The sequence below is a fragment of the Rousettus aegyptiacus genome, unplaced genomic scaffold (assembly GCF_014176215.1).
Source record: "Rousettus aegyptiacus isolate mRouAeg1 unplaced genomic scaffold, mRouAeg1.p scaffold_m13_p_1, whole genome shotgun sequence".
NCBI classification, from domain to species: domain Eukaryota; kingdom Metazoa; phylum Chordata; class Mammalia; order Chiroptera; family Pteropodidae; genus Rousettus; species Rousettus aegyptiacus.
The window spans coordinates 46,259,072-46,268,509 of NW_023416284.1; the positions used below are offsets into that span (position 1 = coordinate 46,259,072).

Sequence of the window (9,438 nt, forward strand, 5' to 3'; positions counted from 1 at the left end):
CTCATTTTTGTGACTCCCTGCATCACTTCAGATAATAAACTACTTGAGGGTAAGGACTGTGTTGTGTTCATTATATACAGAGCACTTAGCATATAGCAAATGATCAATAAATATCTGATGAATAAATAAATGAAGCTGTTCCCACTTACATGCCCTAAGGGAGAACACTTTGTTTTCTGGTAACTATATAAGAAAGACCCTAAAGTAACCAATATGTTGAAAATGCATCACTCATGGGATTTAACTAGAAATCAATTTTATTTAAGTCTTCCAATGTCTTTAAACATTTATCCAGTAGACCTGGTTCTTTTTTTTTGACCCTGGATAAAAACATGGGTAGGTCCATGACTTTTCTAGTTATCTTTAGGTTATACAAACTGTCTCAATTTCTAATTTAAAAAATCGGCTTGCTGATCTGGTCACCTCCATTTAATTCTCACCATTACTCTCTATGATGAGTCCCTATTACCTTTCGTCTGGAGTGGGGCAGTAGCCTTAGTTGGCCTCCAAGTTTGTCTCTCTGCATTTTGAAAGCACAGATGAAGTTTTGTTTTTTTTTTTTCCCCAAAGAAGTTTTTGGTGGCTTCCAATTGTCTATTGAGACTAATCAAAATTCTTAGTCTGGCATTTAAGGTTCTCCATGATCTAACTCTAACCCATTATTTCAGTCTTATCTCCTATCAACCTTATAATATCTATGCTGCCACCAAATTTCCGTGCTTCCTGAACATGCCTTTACTCATGCTATTTCATTAGCCTGGATACCTTGATCCCGTTTTTTGTTTATCGGGATTGACTCTTTAATCCAGGATGTGGTTAATACATCCAAAAGCACAACTGTTCATTATAGATAAAAACAAGAAAATGCCTGAATCCATCTTTTGGAAGCCATCCCCAGCTTCCTAGTTGGAATTACTGTTATTTTTCAGTAATCTTGTAGCTGCATTAGGCTTTAAACAAGCTCGATGCATGAGATGAGGGACAAATGCAGGACGTAGATTTTGAAAACTAGCTAAGGAAGCCTCTATTTCCTCTTATTGAACCCCACAGATAGTCTGAAGTCCTGGGTTACAACAACAGCATGCAATTGAGAATATGTCCCTGACAACATGATGGTCTGCTGGACCAAAAAAAAAAAAACCCTGAAAATTAAGAATTCAACTCCAGATCTGTACCTAATAAATGAAGTGAAGGGCACTCTGAAGGTCAGCAGTTTGGTAGCCTGGGAAAGGCTTACTCTGTTTCCTGACTTAATGTCTTTAGCTCATTTTAGGGTGATGAAATTCTGTAACATAATTGTGTGCCAAGATGGCTTCTGAGATGTAGTGTTGTGGGGAATGTAATGTAGTAGATAGTCTGGTTCAACATAATAGATCGTCCCAGTTTGCACAAGCTTCTTTATGAGGCTCCAGGAGCAGCAAATGCTATTCATCACCAGGTTGCACAGCACCCACTTCATTCCATGTTTTGCTTTACAATATTAATTCTGTATGGAGGAGATGCCCCATTAGACTTTTTGTTCCTCAAGGATAGGTCCCTGTAGGGCCTACTTTGGTGTTCACACAGAGAATGCTTTTTACACTCACTTTTGGTGCTTGTTTATTGAAAGGTGGCTGCTTTCTTTGTTTCGGCTTCCCTGCTGTTGGTGGTTGGTTCAGTCAGCTGTCTGAAGCTGACATCTAATTAGGATAAGTCTCCAAGTTTAAGCCAGGTGTGAATAGATTGGCATCATGTTGTTATTTAACCATTCAGGCAAAAGTTTAGTTGGCAATAAGTGATTAAATAGGGACAGAGGAATAGGGATATTAAGCTATGTTAAGTATGGTTTTGCATTCAAGGATTGGATGGTCAGTAATGGGAAATGCAGGTGTATAAATAGATTTTACTGTGCTACGACATGTGTTTTTATAATATCATTTAGCTCACATACTGTAGGGGGTGGGGGAAGAATGGTATCTGTATAATGTATTGGTTCATATATAATTTTCCTAGGCAAGGAGAGCAATATTGGTGGTAGTAGAATTATAACTACAGTTGCGAAGAAAAAGTCCTTAGCTTTGTCGCTGTATCAGAAAAAGCTCTCTCAACATATTTTAGGAAAATTAAATATGAGAGCCTGTACCTGGGACTTGCTTCCTGCAGCATACACCACAGCCTTGCATGTGTCAGGGCAGGTTACCTATTCTCCTGTACCCATCTTAATGGCAGTGCAACTACGTGATCTTTGTGCCTATAAGTTAACCTTTCACTCTCGTTCTGTGAATTTTTAATACCCTTCTAGTTGACACAATGCTTTTCACATATGATGTTGTTGATGAATAAATGGTAAATGAAAGACTAGCCTCTGAACTTCTGGATTGAGAACTACTGCATCCCAGGTAAGAGGTCCTTACCAGAATAATCATTATTTAAATAATTTTCAGTAACATCACATTCAGTTCTTTTGATGGACTAAACAAGAAGGCCACTGGTTAGAAAATACAAATTTGTTCTTATGTGCTAAGGGAAGGCACAAAACAATCTAAATTTAGTTCACTCATGCCCTTTCAGCATTATTCTTTCGGGTGCCTGGAGAGTGAGTGGTCTTCCTTGACCACTCTCTAAAACCTAGTACCCCCACAATCTCTATCTGCTACTCTATCTGGTTTAACCCACAATTATTTTTGGTTTCTATCACTCATGGCTGAAATCAAGCCTAACTGAAACAATACCTAGAGAAAATCTTGCACTTAAACAAAAATATCCAAAGCGCAACTGTTCATTATAGATAAAAACAAGAAAATGCCCAAATCCATCAAAAATTGAATGGGTAAATTTTTTCTTATAAAGTTATAAAATACACTTTGCAGTAATGCAAGTAAATGACAGCTATACACATAAATATGGATGAATCTCCAAAACACATTTTAAGCAAAATAAAATGACTCAGAAAAATATATACAGTATGATACCAAGTGTAATATAAGTTTCAACAATATGCAAAAATATATTCTTTAGGGATACTGTATACACATAGAAAGTACAACTTTAAGAGAAAAGGGATTGATTAACACAAAGTTTATAAAAGTGACCATCTCTGCGAAGAGAAGAGGAAGTCCATCACGTGGGGTACAGGGGGCACTTCAGATGTACTGGAATTTCTGTGAAACTCTGAGATAGAACATGGCATATGTGTTTTCTTGTTACTCTTTAAACTATATGTGCTGTTTTGAATTTAAGATCTGTTTACTTTTTAAAAAATTCTACTCTAATGATGTCTTTTGCTTGTTCATCTTGCCTCTACTATAACAGTCTTAAAACACCTAAGAAACCCATTACAAATTGAAGTAGATATAGTCACAGAAAACATTCAATATATTGGTTGTTATGACAATTAGTACTAAGGGATAAAGTCTGAAAACCAAATGAATGCCTAGGTAAAGTGAGTTAGTTACCTTACTTATTTAACATTAACTTCTACCATTGCAACTTTATCAAACTCTAGTTATTTTTTAATGTAATGCTGAAGTTTCTTCCTAATAAAAAATGGAAATTTACTAATCAGCACATATTTATTAAGTGTCTGCTATATGTTTTTACACTGTTCTTGGAACTGCAGATGTCAGTGTGAATAATCTAGACGTGTACAAAGAATTTAAAGTGCTTGATATGGTGTCTTGAATGTAATAAGCACCAATAACAGTTATATTGCTATTACTATTGCTGCTATATGTTTAGCCCAAAAGCCTGAAAGATCTGAAGCAGTTTAGCATCAAAATCGCCTTGCGGCAGCCCCTCTCACCTTTCAAGGTTATCTCTATAATAGCATGTTAGTCAGATTAAGTTTAATTCTACAAAATCAAAACTCCTAGAATTTTAGTGGCTTTAAACAAGAGTCTATTTCTTATTCATATCCACTCTTCTTTAGATGTGGGCTGCTTTTTAGTGCAATTGTCTTCCATGAGTATGCTCAGTATTTCAGGCATTTTGTGTTTGTGGCATTTAACATCAAGATTTGCTCCCGCAATCACCACTGCAGGGGAAGCATAGCTTGAGAGTCTTCACTCATATTTGGTTGACTAATGCAAGTTATACGGTTCATTCTAATTTCAAAGGAGTGGGAGAAAGGCAATTCTCTTGTGGGTCTGGAAGGAATGAGTACCAAGTACCTATGAATAGTGGCAGAGTCATAGGTAGTGCAATTAAAGAGACATTACGATGTCTCATGTACCACCTCCACCTCTGTTTAAGCACTGAGCAACCCTACAAGGAAGTTATTATTTCATTTCTCCAGATGAGGAAGTATATATCGTGCTTGCCTAAGATGGCTTTTGCTGTAAGGGGCTGAGAAAGAATTCAAGTCCTATGCTTCACAATAGTAATGCTTTATTGAACTTTTCACATACCACATAGAGAAGTGAATCATGAATATAATTCATGCTCTGCTTTTAAGCTCCCAAACATTAACAATAATAAGAGGCATATATCTTATGCCTGGAGATGTTCATTATTCAGAGCAATCATAGTCAGCTCCTATTGGCGACTCCACACATATTGCATACGTCATTCTATAGAGGAACATTATTTAACTGGTTTATCCAAGCCTCACTGCCAATTTCTTTTTAAATGCTGAGAAATGTGATGTGCTTTAATAAAATCCAAGGTACTTCCCTCTTGGTTCAGCTATTCACTAATAGACAACCATTAATAGGAGTGGTAGGTTGAATAATGGCCCCCAAAGGATAGCGATGCCCTAATTCCTGGGGACCTACAAATATGTTGCTCACGTGGGAAAAGAAAAAAAAGAAAAAAAAGAAGACACTGCAGATGTAATTAAGGGCCTTGACTTGAGAGCATTATCTTGGGTTATCTGGGTAGGTCCAATGTAATCACAAGAGTCCTTATAAGAGGGAGGTAGAAGGATCATAGTGAAAAAATGAAAATGTAATTAATGACAGAAACAGAGGTTGGAGTAATGCCTTTTGGAAATTAAGAAAAAGGTCATGAGCCAAGGAATTCAGGCAGCCTTTTGAAGCTGGAAAAGTCAAGGACATGGATTCTCCCCTGGAACCTCCTGAAGGTTCAGAATTTGAACCTCCAAAACTATCAGCCACTTGTGTATCTTTAACTACTAAATTTGTGGTCATTTAATATAGCAGCGAATAGGAAACTAACACTGCAGGCAAACAGAAGTGCAGCACGCTGCATTTCTGCTTTACTCAAAGCCCTGGTCTCCTTTAAAACTTCCTTATTGGTTCCTTTTCATGATTGGTGTTCCCTCCTCTCTACTTCTTATTACCTATCAAAACATAGAACTTGGGGATAAAAAGTATTTTTGACCAATGTTAGAAATTACTGTAAGATGCCTCCTCTAATATATTTAGAAGAAGATAGGGTATAGATTTTAAATTAGAAGAAGAAGCAAGATAGAAAAGAAGTCACACAGGTTTGGGAATCAGATTTGATCTTGAGCACAAGCACCACCACCTAATGTCAGTGTGCACGTGGGTGCTATAAACTGAATGTGTGTGTCTCCTTGCTCCGAACTCGTATGTTGAAGCTCTAATCCCTAGTGTGATGGTATTAGGAGGTAGAGCCACTGGGAAGTAATTAGGGTTAGATTTGTCATGAAGGTGGGACCTTCATGATGATATAACAGTCTTTATAAAAAGAGGGAGAAGAGACATGAACTCTCTTTCTCTCTGCTCTGTGAGGATGAAGTAGAAAGGTAGCCATCTGCGAACCAGGAAGAGGGTTTTCACTAGACACCAAATTTACAGGTACCTAAATCTCAGATCCCATACTTCAGCTTGTGAGAAATAAATTGATGTTTAAGCCACCCAATCTATGATATTTTGATACAGCAGCCCATTTAAATAAGACATTGAGCAAGGTAGTTAATCTGAGTATTGTTTTTTTTTTATAAGTCAAATTGAAAATAGTACCTTTGCTTTCGAAAGGATTAAATGTTGAATAGAGAAACTTGGCTCTCATATATATATGTGTGTGTGTGTGTGTGTGTGTGTGTGTGTGTGCGTGTGTATATCTGTGTGTACACACACACACACACACACACACACACATTACATCATTTATGTTATGGGCTAAATTATGTCCCCCCTCCACTCCCTACCACCTCAGAATGTGACTGTATTTGAAGATAGGGTCTTGAAGAGGTAAAATGAGATCATGAGGGTGAGACCTAATTCAGTATGACCGATATTCTTACAAACAGAGAAGATTAGGACCCAGAAGTACAGAAGAAAGATCATGTAAAGACAAGGAGAAGACAGCTATCAATAAGCCAAAGAGAGATCTCAGAAGAGACTGAAACTGCCAACACCTTAATCTTAGACTTCTAGTCTCCAGAATCATAAGAAAATTAATTTCTATTATTTAAGCCACCTGGCCTGTGGTGTTTTGTTATAGCAGCCTTAGCAAACCAATAAACCTGGAATCTGGTAGACAAAGATTAAAATAAAATGTTGACTATTAATTGTAATTATTTTGATAGTAGAATTCAGTTCCACTACATTATAAACATTCACTCTTGTCCTTGTCACTACTTGAAACCACTCTACCTGCGAAATTTTAAATTATGGAAATTACTTTCTCTGTTACCAGATCTAACTCTCAATCCCTTTTTAAATTGTTATTCTTGTAGTTTGTCCTCATTGAGGACTCAAGTTCTCTATAAGATGGTAAGATACAAGCTGTCAACACCAGCCTGGATTTATCTTAACTACCCGTTTTGGGCACAATGATCAAGGAAACCTTGTATTTTTAACATCTACTCCCTGTAACCCATTCTCCTTACTCTACCCCTTGCAATTGGTCCCCAACTCTGGAGATATTCAACCATTGGTTTTCTTTGATTCTGTTCCCAGATGGTCAAATAAATACTTTAAAAATTTTTACCATCACATATCTTCACTCTGTGTCTGCTTAAGTGTAGACTACGCGGCACTGTTCTAGGCTTAGCTTTCATGACTGTCCATTGTGACAGCTATTCTCACTTTATAGCTAAGAATAATCTCTGCCATTTAATGGTACCCATTAAGAAGTCTATGAAAAGCCAAATGCTATTGTTTTTTTGGTGCCCTAACTATGTTAAGATCAATATATCTGTGATTCTTTTGATCTTTACCTCTTTTTGTTACCTTGAGGTTATAAAGTGGCTGCTAAAGCTTAAGAATTTATTTCCATGTTCACAGCAATAAGAAAGGAAAAACTATCACCTGACACCATCTCTTTTATTGTCTCACCAAATCAGTCCACCCTTATATGTTAGGGTTTCTCTTGGCTCCATTCTTGGTTCTCTTGTATTTTTGCAACAAACGTGCACTCCAGGTAGGATCTCATCTCATGGCTTCTCTGACCAGCCACACCGTGCTGATGACTGAGCAATCTATTTCTTGCCTTATCCTCTTCCCTGAGCTCCAGCTCCTAATCTGCACTTGAATATCTATCAGGCCTTTCAAAGGGAACATGATCAAAAGTAGGTTCTTATCTTTTCCTTTCTACATCTGTCCTCATGATCTTGATTAATAGCATTGCCGTTTTCCCATTCTAGTGTCTCCAAAGTTCTCTTGTCAGCATCTTAGCTCTCTGCTTCTCCTCTACTCCTCACCAATATCTGCTAAACCACTTAATCCTATCATATCTCCCTCATATAGGTGCAGTCTCCTAGAGACTCCTTCCTTATTATTCTGCTTTAGCTCAGGTCCATATCAACTTTTATCTCCCCCAAAGCCTTCCCTTGTCTCCACATGTAGTTAGGTGCTTTGTGGGGGCAGCCACAGAAGAGTAGCTAAGAGTGTAGAGTTTGAGCTCAAGTTCATATTTTGGTTGTGCCACTCACCAGCCACATGACTTTGGGCAAGTTGTGTAAGCTCTCAGTACCTGAGTTTTCTCATCTGAGAATGAGGGTGATGATATTGCTTACCTCTTAGAGCTAGTATTGTGAATAAATAATTTAATGCATGCAAAGCATTTTGAAGACTGCCTGGCTCAAACCCTGTGGTATTGTTATTATCATTAAAAATCACATATGTGTATTAAGTGTTTAGCATAGTGTTGAGCTCATGGGGAGAGCTCAGTAAATGTTAATTACTATTATTTTCATCTGTGCTCTTTTTCTAATTATGCATTCAGGGTCCTATTGAAGTACTTCTCGCTGTGTTTTATAATTAATCTCTTAATGCCTGTCTCCCTCACTAGACTCTGGACTTAGCCCAAGCAGAACACAGACCATGTTTTAGTCATTGCTGTATGTGTAGCATCCAGCACAGTGCCTCATGCAAAGCAGAACACCAACATATGTTTTCAAGTAAGTAGGAAAGACAACAGTTTGTATGGCTCCCAATTGCATACCTTGACAGTGTATGAGTTTTTGATGGTACATCAGCTCCTTTGATCTAATTTTGCCATACTCTTAGGCCTCAGTTATTCCCATCATTTTTGCACAAATGGCCACATCTTACTGTTAGGGTGACTGGGATAGCTGGTCTTTATATTGGGCAATCATGGACCCAACTTAAAACCCCATTTCTTTGAAGGAGAGAAATAATATTGGCAACTAATGGCCTCTTCCATGGATATTAAAGCTCCTCCTCTTTTTTCGGGGGGGGAGGGGAGTGGAAAGGAGATGATGGAAAATAAAGGAAAGGATATCATAAATATACCTCTAAAAAAGAGCATAACTCTTTTTCAACATATCGATGACATTAAAAAAAATAGGGGAGAGGGTATTGCTCTAGAGTAAAAGAAACAAGAGTCATACGACCAAGTGAAATGTATGGCCCTTTCTTTGATCCTTATTTGAATAAAACAATTATTAAAAAGATAATTGGTGAATTTGAAAACATTCTGATATATTTTTTTCTTTCCTTTCTTTTTTCTTTTCTATTTTTTTAGGCGAGACAACCCTTTGTTGACCTCACAGATTACAAGGACCTTGTCAACTTACGATACTTTATTTTTTTATTTTTTTATGCCTACAGCACCTGGCCTTCCTAGGTGGTCTTCCATCAAAGTACTAACCAGGCCCGACCCTACTTAGCTTCTGAGATCAGATGGGATCGGGCTTGTTCAGAGTGGCATGGCTGTAGACTGATATTTCAAACATGATAAGCCACTATGAGTTATGATGTCGTACTTTGGATGAGGTAATGGTATTTTTTTTTTTTTTTAGAGCTGTATTTTTAAGTATGTAGGCATGCTTACAATTGATTTGCTTTAAAGTGCTCCAGCAAGAAAAAGGAGTGAGGAAAGATGAAACAATTTGGTAAAGTGTTGATAATTATTAAATTATTTTACTTTGGGGTATATTAAAATTTTTTTCACAGTAAGAAAATTCAAACAAAAAAATCCCAAAACTTTCCAACCCTCAACTAGCTCAGCCCTGTCAATGGAAAGATTTCAGTCCAAAGATGGAAGTAATAAATGAAGACACCATTT

The 9,438-nt window shown here is 37.3% G+C and overlaps 1 pseudogene; it reads right to left on the reverse strand.

The window, feature by feature from the left end:
- Positions 1–8,972: 8,972 nt before the first annotated feature.
- Positions 8,973–9,091, reverse strand: LOC118605434 (annotated as a pseudogene).
- Positions 9,092–9,438: the final 347 nt, after the last annotated feature.